Genomic DNA, 10,557 nt, shown 5'->3' on the forward strand with positions numbered 1-10,557 from the left:
TAACTTTTGAAAATGTTCCGGAAGAGTCTGACAGTTTTATATATATCTTAAATTAAAGCTTATGTAATATACCTTAATTTGAAAAAAAAAATTTGACCTCTGGACTTGTCTTCGTGGTGAAAGTTGATATCAAAGTTAATAAAAAATTACGATTTTTGTAAATTATAATTTACATTTTTTACTTTAAAGTGCTATAACTTANATTTTTTTATATTTTTAACTTAATAATGCTCTAACTTTTTCAAAAATGAACATATGAATATAATTTTTTTTTTTCATGGTGAAAACGGCTACCGAATGCTATTTTTGTCTGAAAATTTTCGATTTTATTATTTATATTATATTTAACTTTATAATGCTATGACATATTGAAAAGTATTATGGATCAACATTATTTTTTTATGAGAAATAATATTTTTTAATAAACCTTTTTCATTCGACATACTTTATCTTAATCGAGATATTAATAAGGAACCAGCAGATCAAGTAGCTTTTGGAATAAAACACCAATTTTTTTAAAATTAAACACTATCTAAAGATTTGCATCGAAGCGTTTATTTTTGATAGTGATTTTAATCACTGTCAGATATCATTATACTTGATCCAACTATGCCACGTCACCACTGTGCCGCGACCCCCCTGTGCTGGGTTTTTTTACTTAAAATTGCCATAACTTTATTAAAAACTACCGAATCAATATATTTTTTTTTATAGATACCTTAGATATTTCACTATCCTTTTATATATTTTTGTTAACATTTGACCCTTGACAAGCTCACAGGAAGGGGTTTCAAAACGGTAACTTTTTACAAAAAATTAACTTTTTCAACTTAACTTTTGAAAATGTTCCGGAAAGACTGACACTTTTATATATATCTTAAATTAAAGCTTATGTAATATACTCTAATTTGAAAAAAAAATGTTGACCTCTGGACTTGTCTTCATGGTAAAAATGACTACCGTATTCAAAAATATGTTATTTTTGTGTTAAAATTCCGGGTTTTGTATTTTATTTTATTTTAAAATACATGACAAGGGGAATACACTGATTTTCAAAAATATTATATAAATTAAATTGTTATAGCATAGAAAGTTAAACTTATTTAAATTTTTTTGCTTTTGAAGTCGAAAAAATTAACATTTGAAATTCAAACTATCTTAAATAGCCAATTTTTTCAATCGACAGTAGCAACGTAAGGTTGCCGATTTGGTAAAACTTGTGTTTTACACGCTTGGGGTACGAGGTTACATCCCGCGTATTGCATTGAATTTAGTGCATTTTTTCTTAATTCTTTTTCAGTTAGTATACATTTTTAACTCGTTTGATTTTTATCTCATTTAGATTCAATAACTTCAATAAAGATCAAGGATCCCATCACTTTAGTCGCCCCTTGCAAGAAGAAATTTATTATTATTTGTATTAAAATTATTTTACTATATTTTAAGTTTTCTCTTCGATGCAAAGCTGAGAAGATATTTTTTTGTGACTATCAATTATTTTCTCTGCTCTAACTTGACCTACATTTTTCAAAAATACGTCAAATTACTACAATTCGTATCTATTTATTGGTTATTTTATTTAAAGTAAAATATTAAAATTAATTCAGTTCATATTTCAATTGTAGTATCTTCTTAAACACCAAAAGTTACTATGAAATGATTACTATTATTTCTATTTAAGTTATCTATTACGATAAAAATGCAAACAAATATTGAGTTACTCTGATAAATTTACTATAAATAGTAATTATAAAATTTCCTGACTGCATATTAATTTTAACAATACAATTTTTTTAATTCTCATAAAATTTTATATTTAATTATGTCAATATCAAACTAGCAATTGAACTAAAAGTACGGCAACATATTTAATTTTTTTTTACGATAAACTTTCACAAAAACTTTTCATCAACTTTAAAGAACCAAAAAAATAGGTTAAAAATGAAAATTTGGACTGATTATTTTTAACATATTAAAAATGAAATCAGTTATAATTTGAAAACAATTTTTTTTTCTTTTAATTATTATTTTATATGTAATTTGTTATTATATAAAAAATTGGAAAAGATAGAAAAAGTCTAATTGCATATTTGAAAACAGCGCGAAAGTTGATTTAGAGAAGTATATTTTTGCTTCTGATGAAAATTCCTTGTAGTCCAGTGAATTTATTCATAAGTAACAAAATTTTTTTATTAAAAAGTATTGCATCAATCCCTTTAAATTAATAAGGAACTAGCAAATCATGAAACTTTTGGAATAATACACCAATTTTTTAAAATTAAACACTATCTAAAGATTTGCATCGAAGCGTTTATTTTTGATAGTGATTTTAATCACTGTCAGATATCATTATACTTGATCCAACTATGCCACGTCACCACTGTGCCGCGACCCCCCTATGCTGGGTGTTTTAGATTTATGATTTATATAGCAACATGTTACGAAAAAGTTTGGAATGTTAAACACTGGTCACACACAAATAGAGTTAAAAATTAATAAATTAAAAAGTAAAATTATTTACTTTTGTAGTTGAATACTTTTATAATCTCAAATCTAATTTGAATATATATAATTTAAAAATATAAATGAATGATTTTAATTGTTTATATGAATAAAGCTGGTTAAGTTACTTTTTATTTGATTAAGGGATTTTTTTCAATATTTGAGGGTAATATCTTCAACTAAATAATAATTGTAAGTATTTGACGTATCGTTAAAAAAAGGAGGTTAAGTGAGTGTTAGAAAAATAAATCGGGGCCACGAAAAAATCACATAGTAAAATAATATTAACATGAATAAGAAATTTCTTCTCGCGAGGAGAGACTATAGTGAGGGGATCCTTGATATGTATTGAAGTTATTGAATCTGTTATAAGTTATAAAATGCAAAATATTAATTGCCACAGGCGGTTTCGAACCTTATACCGAAAGCAAGATTTACACTAATGTTACGATTCGGCAACTGTTCGTCGCTTTCTTCGCATAATAAAATTAGCAATTTAAGCTAGTTCAAATTTGAAAAATACTTTTTTGACTTTAAAAAAGTAATATGTATTTCGATTTTTTTTTTTTATAGTTAAGTATATAATAAGCTTTAATTTAAGATTAAATAAAACTGTAAATATTTCCGGAACATTTTCAAAAGTTAAGTTGAAAAAATTCTACTTTTTATACGTATGTTTCAAGTTTTAAGCCCTCCTGTATAAAGGGAAATGGTCAATTTATAGCAATTTAAAGTTGAAAATTTAAAATCAAAAATCGAACATTTTAACACCAAAATTGCATAATTTTTAACTACGGGAGGTATTTGCGCATAGAAAATAAATCGTCAGGACAATTTTTTTTTTCATTTTATAGTACATAACATAAGCTTTAATTTTATATATGTTTAAAGGACGCAGTATTTCCGGAACATTTAAAAAAATTAAGTTGAAAAAGTTAATTTTTGTAAAAAAGTCGCTATTTTAAATCCCCCTAATGGGCAGTTAAGTGTAAATTTTGCTGGGATATAATTGATAGTCTAATAAAACATACAAAAATAAATAATTTTTTTTTAATTTATTCAAAATTAAGTCATAATAATGTTATTATAGTAGCAATCGTAGATACATATAATATATAACATACATATAATTATATAAACCAACCTATATTAAAGATTTTTTACGCCGAAGTAATAAGAAGTACCAAGTCTTTTCTCTAATAAGTAGTAATACTAATAAGTATTGATCCAAACATTTGTTATCTTTTTTATATTAAAATATATTGAATTAATTTTAATTTAATTATTTAAGGAAAGAAGGTTTTTTCACGTATGTTGTCAGTAATGTAAATGTTTGATGTATCATCAAAAGTATTTCATTTTTCTAAATGTTATTTCAATATAAAGTGAAAACTAAAAACATGAACAATGATTGTTTAATGACAACTGTATTTTTTTAGAAATATCTACTACTGCGACTGAGGGTAAATTTTTTAATATATTGGCGTATAAGCTTTTAATAGATGTTTTGTGATTTTTAACGTGTCGTTGAGCAAAATCGGTCCAGTATGAGTAGGTGTAATGGTGTATCGGGCAGAAAAAGAAACACGTCAAAGTAAAACCAATAGTTTCTCAGCTACGCATTGAAACTAAAATTCTTTTAGGGTAGTCCAAAATTGTAAAAATTATGTTAAGAAAAAAGTAATGCAAAATATTTAATAAATCAGAAGTTCTTAAGGATGTGAAATATCCTTAATAACTTCCTAATTAAAATATGAGATAAGCTGTAGATAAAATGGAAACATTTTGTATAAGAATGAGAAATGAAATTATAAAAAAAAATTTTCATAAAGTGTTAATTTATTAAAACATTGAAGTATTAATTAACGTTAATTAAAAAGTAAATTTTAATTTAAACTGAAATTACTAAAACTGCTTTAAATTTATTTTTTGTGATCACAAAATTATCAACAAACCATTTTTTTTTTTATTTGAATCATTTTTATTTTAACACTAAAATATTTAGAAATATCAAAACCCATGACAGTAGTAAAACGTTTAAACATCAATTATTTTATGAGAAAAATAATAAAAAAAAAATTACCTGCAAATGCATTTGTTATATAAATAACGAAGAGTAAGAAAACAATTTTATTTTTAAACATATTTAAAGCTTATAAAAATTCTTTTAATGGAAATTATAAAATTTTTTAAAAAATTTATATGGATTAATTCAATTAGNTATCCTTAATAACTTCCTAATTAAAATATGAGATAAGCTGTAGATAAAGTGGAAACATTTTGTATAAGAATGAGAAGTTAAATTATAAGAAAAATATTCATAATGTGTTAATTTATTAAAACATTGAAGTATCAATTAACGTTAATTAAAAAGTAAACTTTAATTTAAACTGAAATTACTAAAACTGCTTTAAATTTATTTTTTCTGATCACAAAATTATCACCAACTCAAATTTTTTTTATATGAATAATTTTTATTTTAACACTAAAATATTTGGAAATATCAAAACCCATGACAGTAATAAAACGTTTAAATATCAATTATTTTATGAGAAAAATAATAAAAAAAAAAAATTACCTGCAAATGCAATTGTAATATAAATAACGAAGAGTAATAAAACAATTTTATTTTTAAACATATTTGAAGCTTATAAAAATTCTTTTAATGGAAGTTATAATATTTTTGGAAAAAATTATATGGATTTATTCAATTAGAAACAATTTAAAGTACTTAATGAAGTCAATATAAAGCTTGTTTTATAGGAAATTGAGCTTAATTTAAACGGTTCAGATGTTTTATTTTGGTTACTGATGACACTATTGACGACAACTGTAATAATTAATTCAATAATTTTTTCGTAAATAGAGTCGTAATCAGTATNAAATTCAATATTTTTTTAGTAAATAGAGTCGTAATCAGTATTAATAACTATAATTTTATATGTCATTAATTCAGCACTGTAAATTCAAGTAAAATTTATCAAGCTGAAACATCATGATCAACTTATTAAAATAATTGTTACTTCTTTCAAAAATATTACATAATGGATTTAAATATAAGATTATTAGAATAATGATATTTGAAAATAATAAGATTAACTTATAATAATAATAATAATAAATTAGATAGTCTATCTTTTCAACTTTCAATAAAATGAATTGATGCCATTATAATTATAAAATTATAATTTAAAATTATAAAAAACTTAGAAGTGTCCTGTTACAGTGCAACACACAAAATAACCAAACAATTATCTTATTTTATTGGCCAATTAAAAACGGTCAAATAGGTTTTTGACTAGCTTAACTTTCCCGAATGTTGTTTATTTTCAATTCTATAGCTTGTAAACCTCAAAAAGAAGGACGCGTTTTAATAATAAGAGATGAGCATAAAAAATTATTTATGATTGTTAAATTCATAATATACAGAGTGATTTTTTTATCATAACCCACTCAATTATTTACAGAATAAATATATTTATACATTTAATTCTTTTTGGTTATCTATAGCTACACATTATTCTTGAATTATTAACTATGTAATACTTTTTAAGTTCATCCCTTATGCCTTGTAAGGGCGTCAACTTTGTTTTTTTAGATGGAAACACATATTTTTAATTTAGTAAAATGTTTGATTTTTTAATTTAATTATAAATGGCATTTGAATTTTTACTAAAACTTTATTTGTTTATTAGATATAAACATTTAAAGTTTCAAATTTTTGAGTTAATATTCAGGTATAATACACAAGGGATTACAAATACATAAGTATAAGTACAATGTATAAGTAGCTAATTGGTTTTTATGACATCGCTGTCACAGTCACGGATTATTTATTATCAATTATGACTATCATTAGATATACTTTTAATATAGTCAGTTAGTGTAATTATGAACTCACAACAATGTGCCTTACTACCATTGATAATAACAATGCTGTGTACCTGCGAATATTGATTTCATAAAAAATCAATTAGCTACCTGTAATTGTAATCCCTTGTGTATTATACATGTATAATAACTCTAACATTTGAAACTTTAAGTTTTTATATCTAATAAACAAATAAAGTTATACTAAAAATGACATTTATTAATAAATTAAAATCTCAAAGATTTTATTAAATTCAAAATATGTGTATTAATACATTTAAAAAAACAATATTGATCCCCTTACAAGGCATAAGGGATGAACTTAAATAGTATTACATAATTAATAATTCAAGAATAATGTGTAAATAAAGATAATAAAAAAAAAAAATGTTTAAATATAATTATTCTGTAAAACATTGAGTGGTTTATGATAAAAATATCATCCTGTATAATAAAATAAATATACAATTAAAAGAAACCAAAAAAACTTATCGATACTTTTTTTATTTTAACCAACCAAAATGAAGGTCTAAATAATCGAACTTTATTTAAGAACAATTCCATAAAAACTTTTTATGATTTGATACGACTTACGTCGCAATAATGTAGTCGACACTGGTTTTGAGAGTAGAGATCCGTAGGCCGTTTATTAATGAGCAAGAACAGGTTACTTAAAAAAAAAAAAACAAACCGAAAAGACTAACTCAGTTAATAATAATCTTCGCATAATATCGCGGCATCTTCGCTAGCGTAGGCGACGCGGTGTCCGGCATGATCTTTGGGCGTCGAAAAGTTAGCAGCGTTGATAGGGACGGTGCGCGGGTGCGGTTCGGTTTGTCGACGTTGTCACTTTCACAACGGAAAAAGACTCAGCGTATCATTTTTGGCGGGTCGTCGTCGGCCGTGTGGCACTTGTTGGACTTTGCACCGTGGCGTAAGGCACGCGGTGTTGGTCAGTAAAATACTCATAAAATAGGGCGACAGCTGATAAAGGTGGCACGAGTCGCGGGACCATGTTAAATACCCTCCCGCCAAGCTGTCGGCCTATTCAATAACGGCCGGGAAGGTAACCGCGTATCGCAGTAAAAGCCGTAAAACTCACATTGTTTGTTGGGTGTTCGAAGGAGTGAGAGCGTGTATTTCAATTCTATGGGTTTCGCCGCTGCTGATTTGGATGCTGTTGCCGCTACTGTGTTGTTACTGATGTTACTGTTGTTTAAAACGATGCTCCTCCACGTTTGATGCTAAGGGTGGTGGTGTCAGCTTTTCTACTCGAGCTGGCACTAGTAAAGTCAGTGTGTAGTTGGTTGGCGTTTTGTGGTGGGGTGGTAATATGATGTGTGTTCGATGAGCGTTACCGTATCATTAAAGCCGCAGCACAGTTTTTCACTATCTGTGATAATAATTCGCGCGTGTGTGGGTCGCCGGCTTTATCTAGTGTTGAGAGATCTACGTCAGGTAGAGTGTCCCTGTTTTGTTAGATTAGTTTTGTTGATAGGGATGGTGTGCGGGTGCGGTTCGATTGGTCGACGTTGTCACTTGTAATGAATCAAAATAGAAGTTTCGAGATTATTCGAGAAACTTCTAGAATACACTTTAAACATAAATATTATCAATTTTAATTACTTTTCTGACCGACAATTATTTTATTACTCGTTACAAATACATCGTTCATTTGGAGCGATGTTTACATTAATGTCCATCTTTTTTAATTACCATTAGCGTATCTGTGGCGCCGAATAGACAAGATTAAATAGTTAAATCTTTAAGACAAACTAGCTTCCCTTCATCACCTTACCAACTACTTTAATATAAAAAGGCTAGTAAAATTAGCACAGAGGCTCTTTTTACTTTTTATACTTTTAATCTTTTTCTCTCGTACACTCTTTCACTTGCATACTCTTACACTTTCATATTAAAAGTTAATAATGTAAAATTCACGTTACTTTTGTTAATTTTAATTATAAGATTTATATACATTTGTTAAAATAATTAATAAAAGTCATAGAAATAAATTCAGTATGTTGCCCCTCATATCAGTATTTTTATTTATTTAATTTAACTTGAAATATCAACGTCAACAAGGAACATCACAATTCATCATCTACCTACGAGTCCATTTGGATATCAAGGTAAGTGTAGTCGTAAGACATGCACTATATTAATGTAATATTAAGAAATAGGAAAGAGTGGGTAAGAGGTAGGAATAAGACGATATGAATGAATCTAACACAATCCAAATAACTTATAATCCCTTTCCTATCATCTTCACCACATCTTTACCATCCCTCTCCTCACCTCCTTCTTTATTTTATTACACACTTTCACAACGGGAAGAAGACTCAGCGTATCATTTTTGGCGGGTCGTCGTCGGCCGTGTGGCACTTGTTGGACTTTGCACCGTGGCGTAAGGCACGCGGTGTTGGTCAGTAAAATACTCATAAAATAGGGCGACAGCTGATAAAGGTGGCACGAGTCGCGGGACCATGTTAAATACCCTCCCGCCAAGCTGTCGGCCTATTCAATAACGGCCGGGAAGGNTGGCACGGGTCGCGGGGCATCGTGTATAACGAAGCGCGCGGGCCGTGTCAGATTATGATACTGATCACTGTTAGATTTCAATTTATAATTATAAATTAGAATTTGACAGTCACATCTGATAAGTAATGCGTCCAATTAGTAATGCTACTTACAAACCTTTGAATTAAATTTATGATAAATTGTATAAATACGAGAAAGTGATTTGGTTATAACCAACCATTAAAAATTTTCTAATGTTCATATTATTTTTCAAGAATTTTATTGTATTTGTTAAATTATAATATGATAATTTGATTCTAAAATGCATAAAAATATTATTAATCTATCTTGGTATGATACCCAAGGGCGAGGTTCCCAACACATATGTTTAATACAGCAAAACATTAATTTTTACTAAATTTTTCCCAATCTTTCAATTTTCGATAAATAATTAATAGAAAAATTTGCTATGGACAATTTTATCTTTCTCTTAAGATATTCAATTTTTAATTACTATATGTTTACTTTTTATTGCGAATTTCCCTTAGGTAGGCGCTATTCGCCCAATCTTTTCTATGTGTACAGGAAGATTGAATTTAAGTAAGGCATTCATTTTTTCAGAAACCATTGAAAATTTAATATTATGTAATGATAAAAATTATTGGTTTCAAATAATTCTACAATAATAGGTGCTTAAATAATTTTTGTTTTCATGCATTTAAAGTTAAAAACTATTATTTTAACTTAATAATATGATAGAAAAAAAAATTACAAACAATTTGGTTTTTATCATTTTTTTTATTCGATTGATCGTTCATCCATTACACTATTTTGATACAATCAGTGTATTTGATACAATCAGTGTATTTGATACAATCAGTGGGTATGTGTTGCTTAGTGAACATATTAGTACAGTATGTAATACGAACAGTGTCCAACTGTGGTAAAAATTGACTATAGACCAAATGGGTACTAATCATTTTTGCAATTTGAAGAGGTTGGAGAATTTACCCATAATGCATAATACAAGAAAAATCAAATGGGGAAAGTTGATTTTATTGTTATTTGTATAAAAAATGTTATATATAAATAATTAGTTGAAGGTGCTCTGTTACTAAAAATAAACCTTGATTTTTTTTAATTAATTTATATTTCAAAATACAATTAATATTAATTAATGAGCATTTTTCGAATTAGACTCTATAAATCAAGTAGTATTTTTACCTAACATCAAGTTTTTATGGCGAATAATTTACCTAAGAGATTTTATGAATGCTTAAAGATATTAACTAGTCACACCTATCTCTATTATAAAAACGTTTACTAAAAATATAGTTATAGAATCTTTTAGTAATTTATTACTCAAATTAGAAAAATTTACATGATAAATATTTGATTACAGATATTCGATTAAAAAATTAAAATATAAATGAGCTAATAATTACTACACTTGTTTTAAACTATTTTTGTTGACTAAAAAATACAATGAAACTTAAATAAATTAATGTCTTAATATTTGATATAGTCAAAATAATAAAAAAATTTTACTGAAATAAATTTAATCTAAATGTGTTCAATTTAAAAATAAGAAATCACATTTTACAAAATAATTTATTAGCATTGAAGTTATTACTCGATGTTCTTATTTATTAATTTATCATTTTA

At 26.5% G+C, this 10,557-nt stretch overlaps 1 long non-coding RNA gene across 1 annotated transcript in view; it reads right to left on the reverse strand.

Moving 5' to 3' along the window:
• LOC126909115 (uncharacterized) overlaps positions 1-4,718 on the reverse strand; it is an 8,319-nt gene extending 3,601 nt beyond the window's left edge. Inside the window, exon 1 of the long non-coding RNA XR_007704929.1 lies at positions 4,586-4,718. This is a non-coding gene — a long non-coding RNA (uncharacterized LOC126909115). The remainder of the gene's footprint in view (positions 1-4,585) is intronic.
• Positions 4,719-10,557: the final 5,839 nt, after the last annotated feature.

The sequence above is a fragment of the Daktulosphaira vitifoliae genome, unplaced genomic scaffold (assembly GCF_025091365.1).
Source record: "Daktulosphaira vitifoliae isolate Bord-2020 unplaced genomic scaffold, ASM2509136v1 Scaffold_126, whole genome shotgun sequence".
Classification (NCBI taxonomy): Eukaryota; Metazoa; Arthropoda; class Insecta; order Hemiptera; family Phylloxeridae; genus Daktulosphaira; species Daktulosphaira vitifoliae.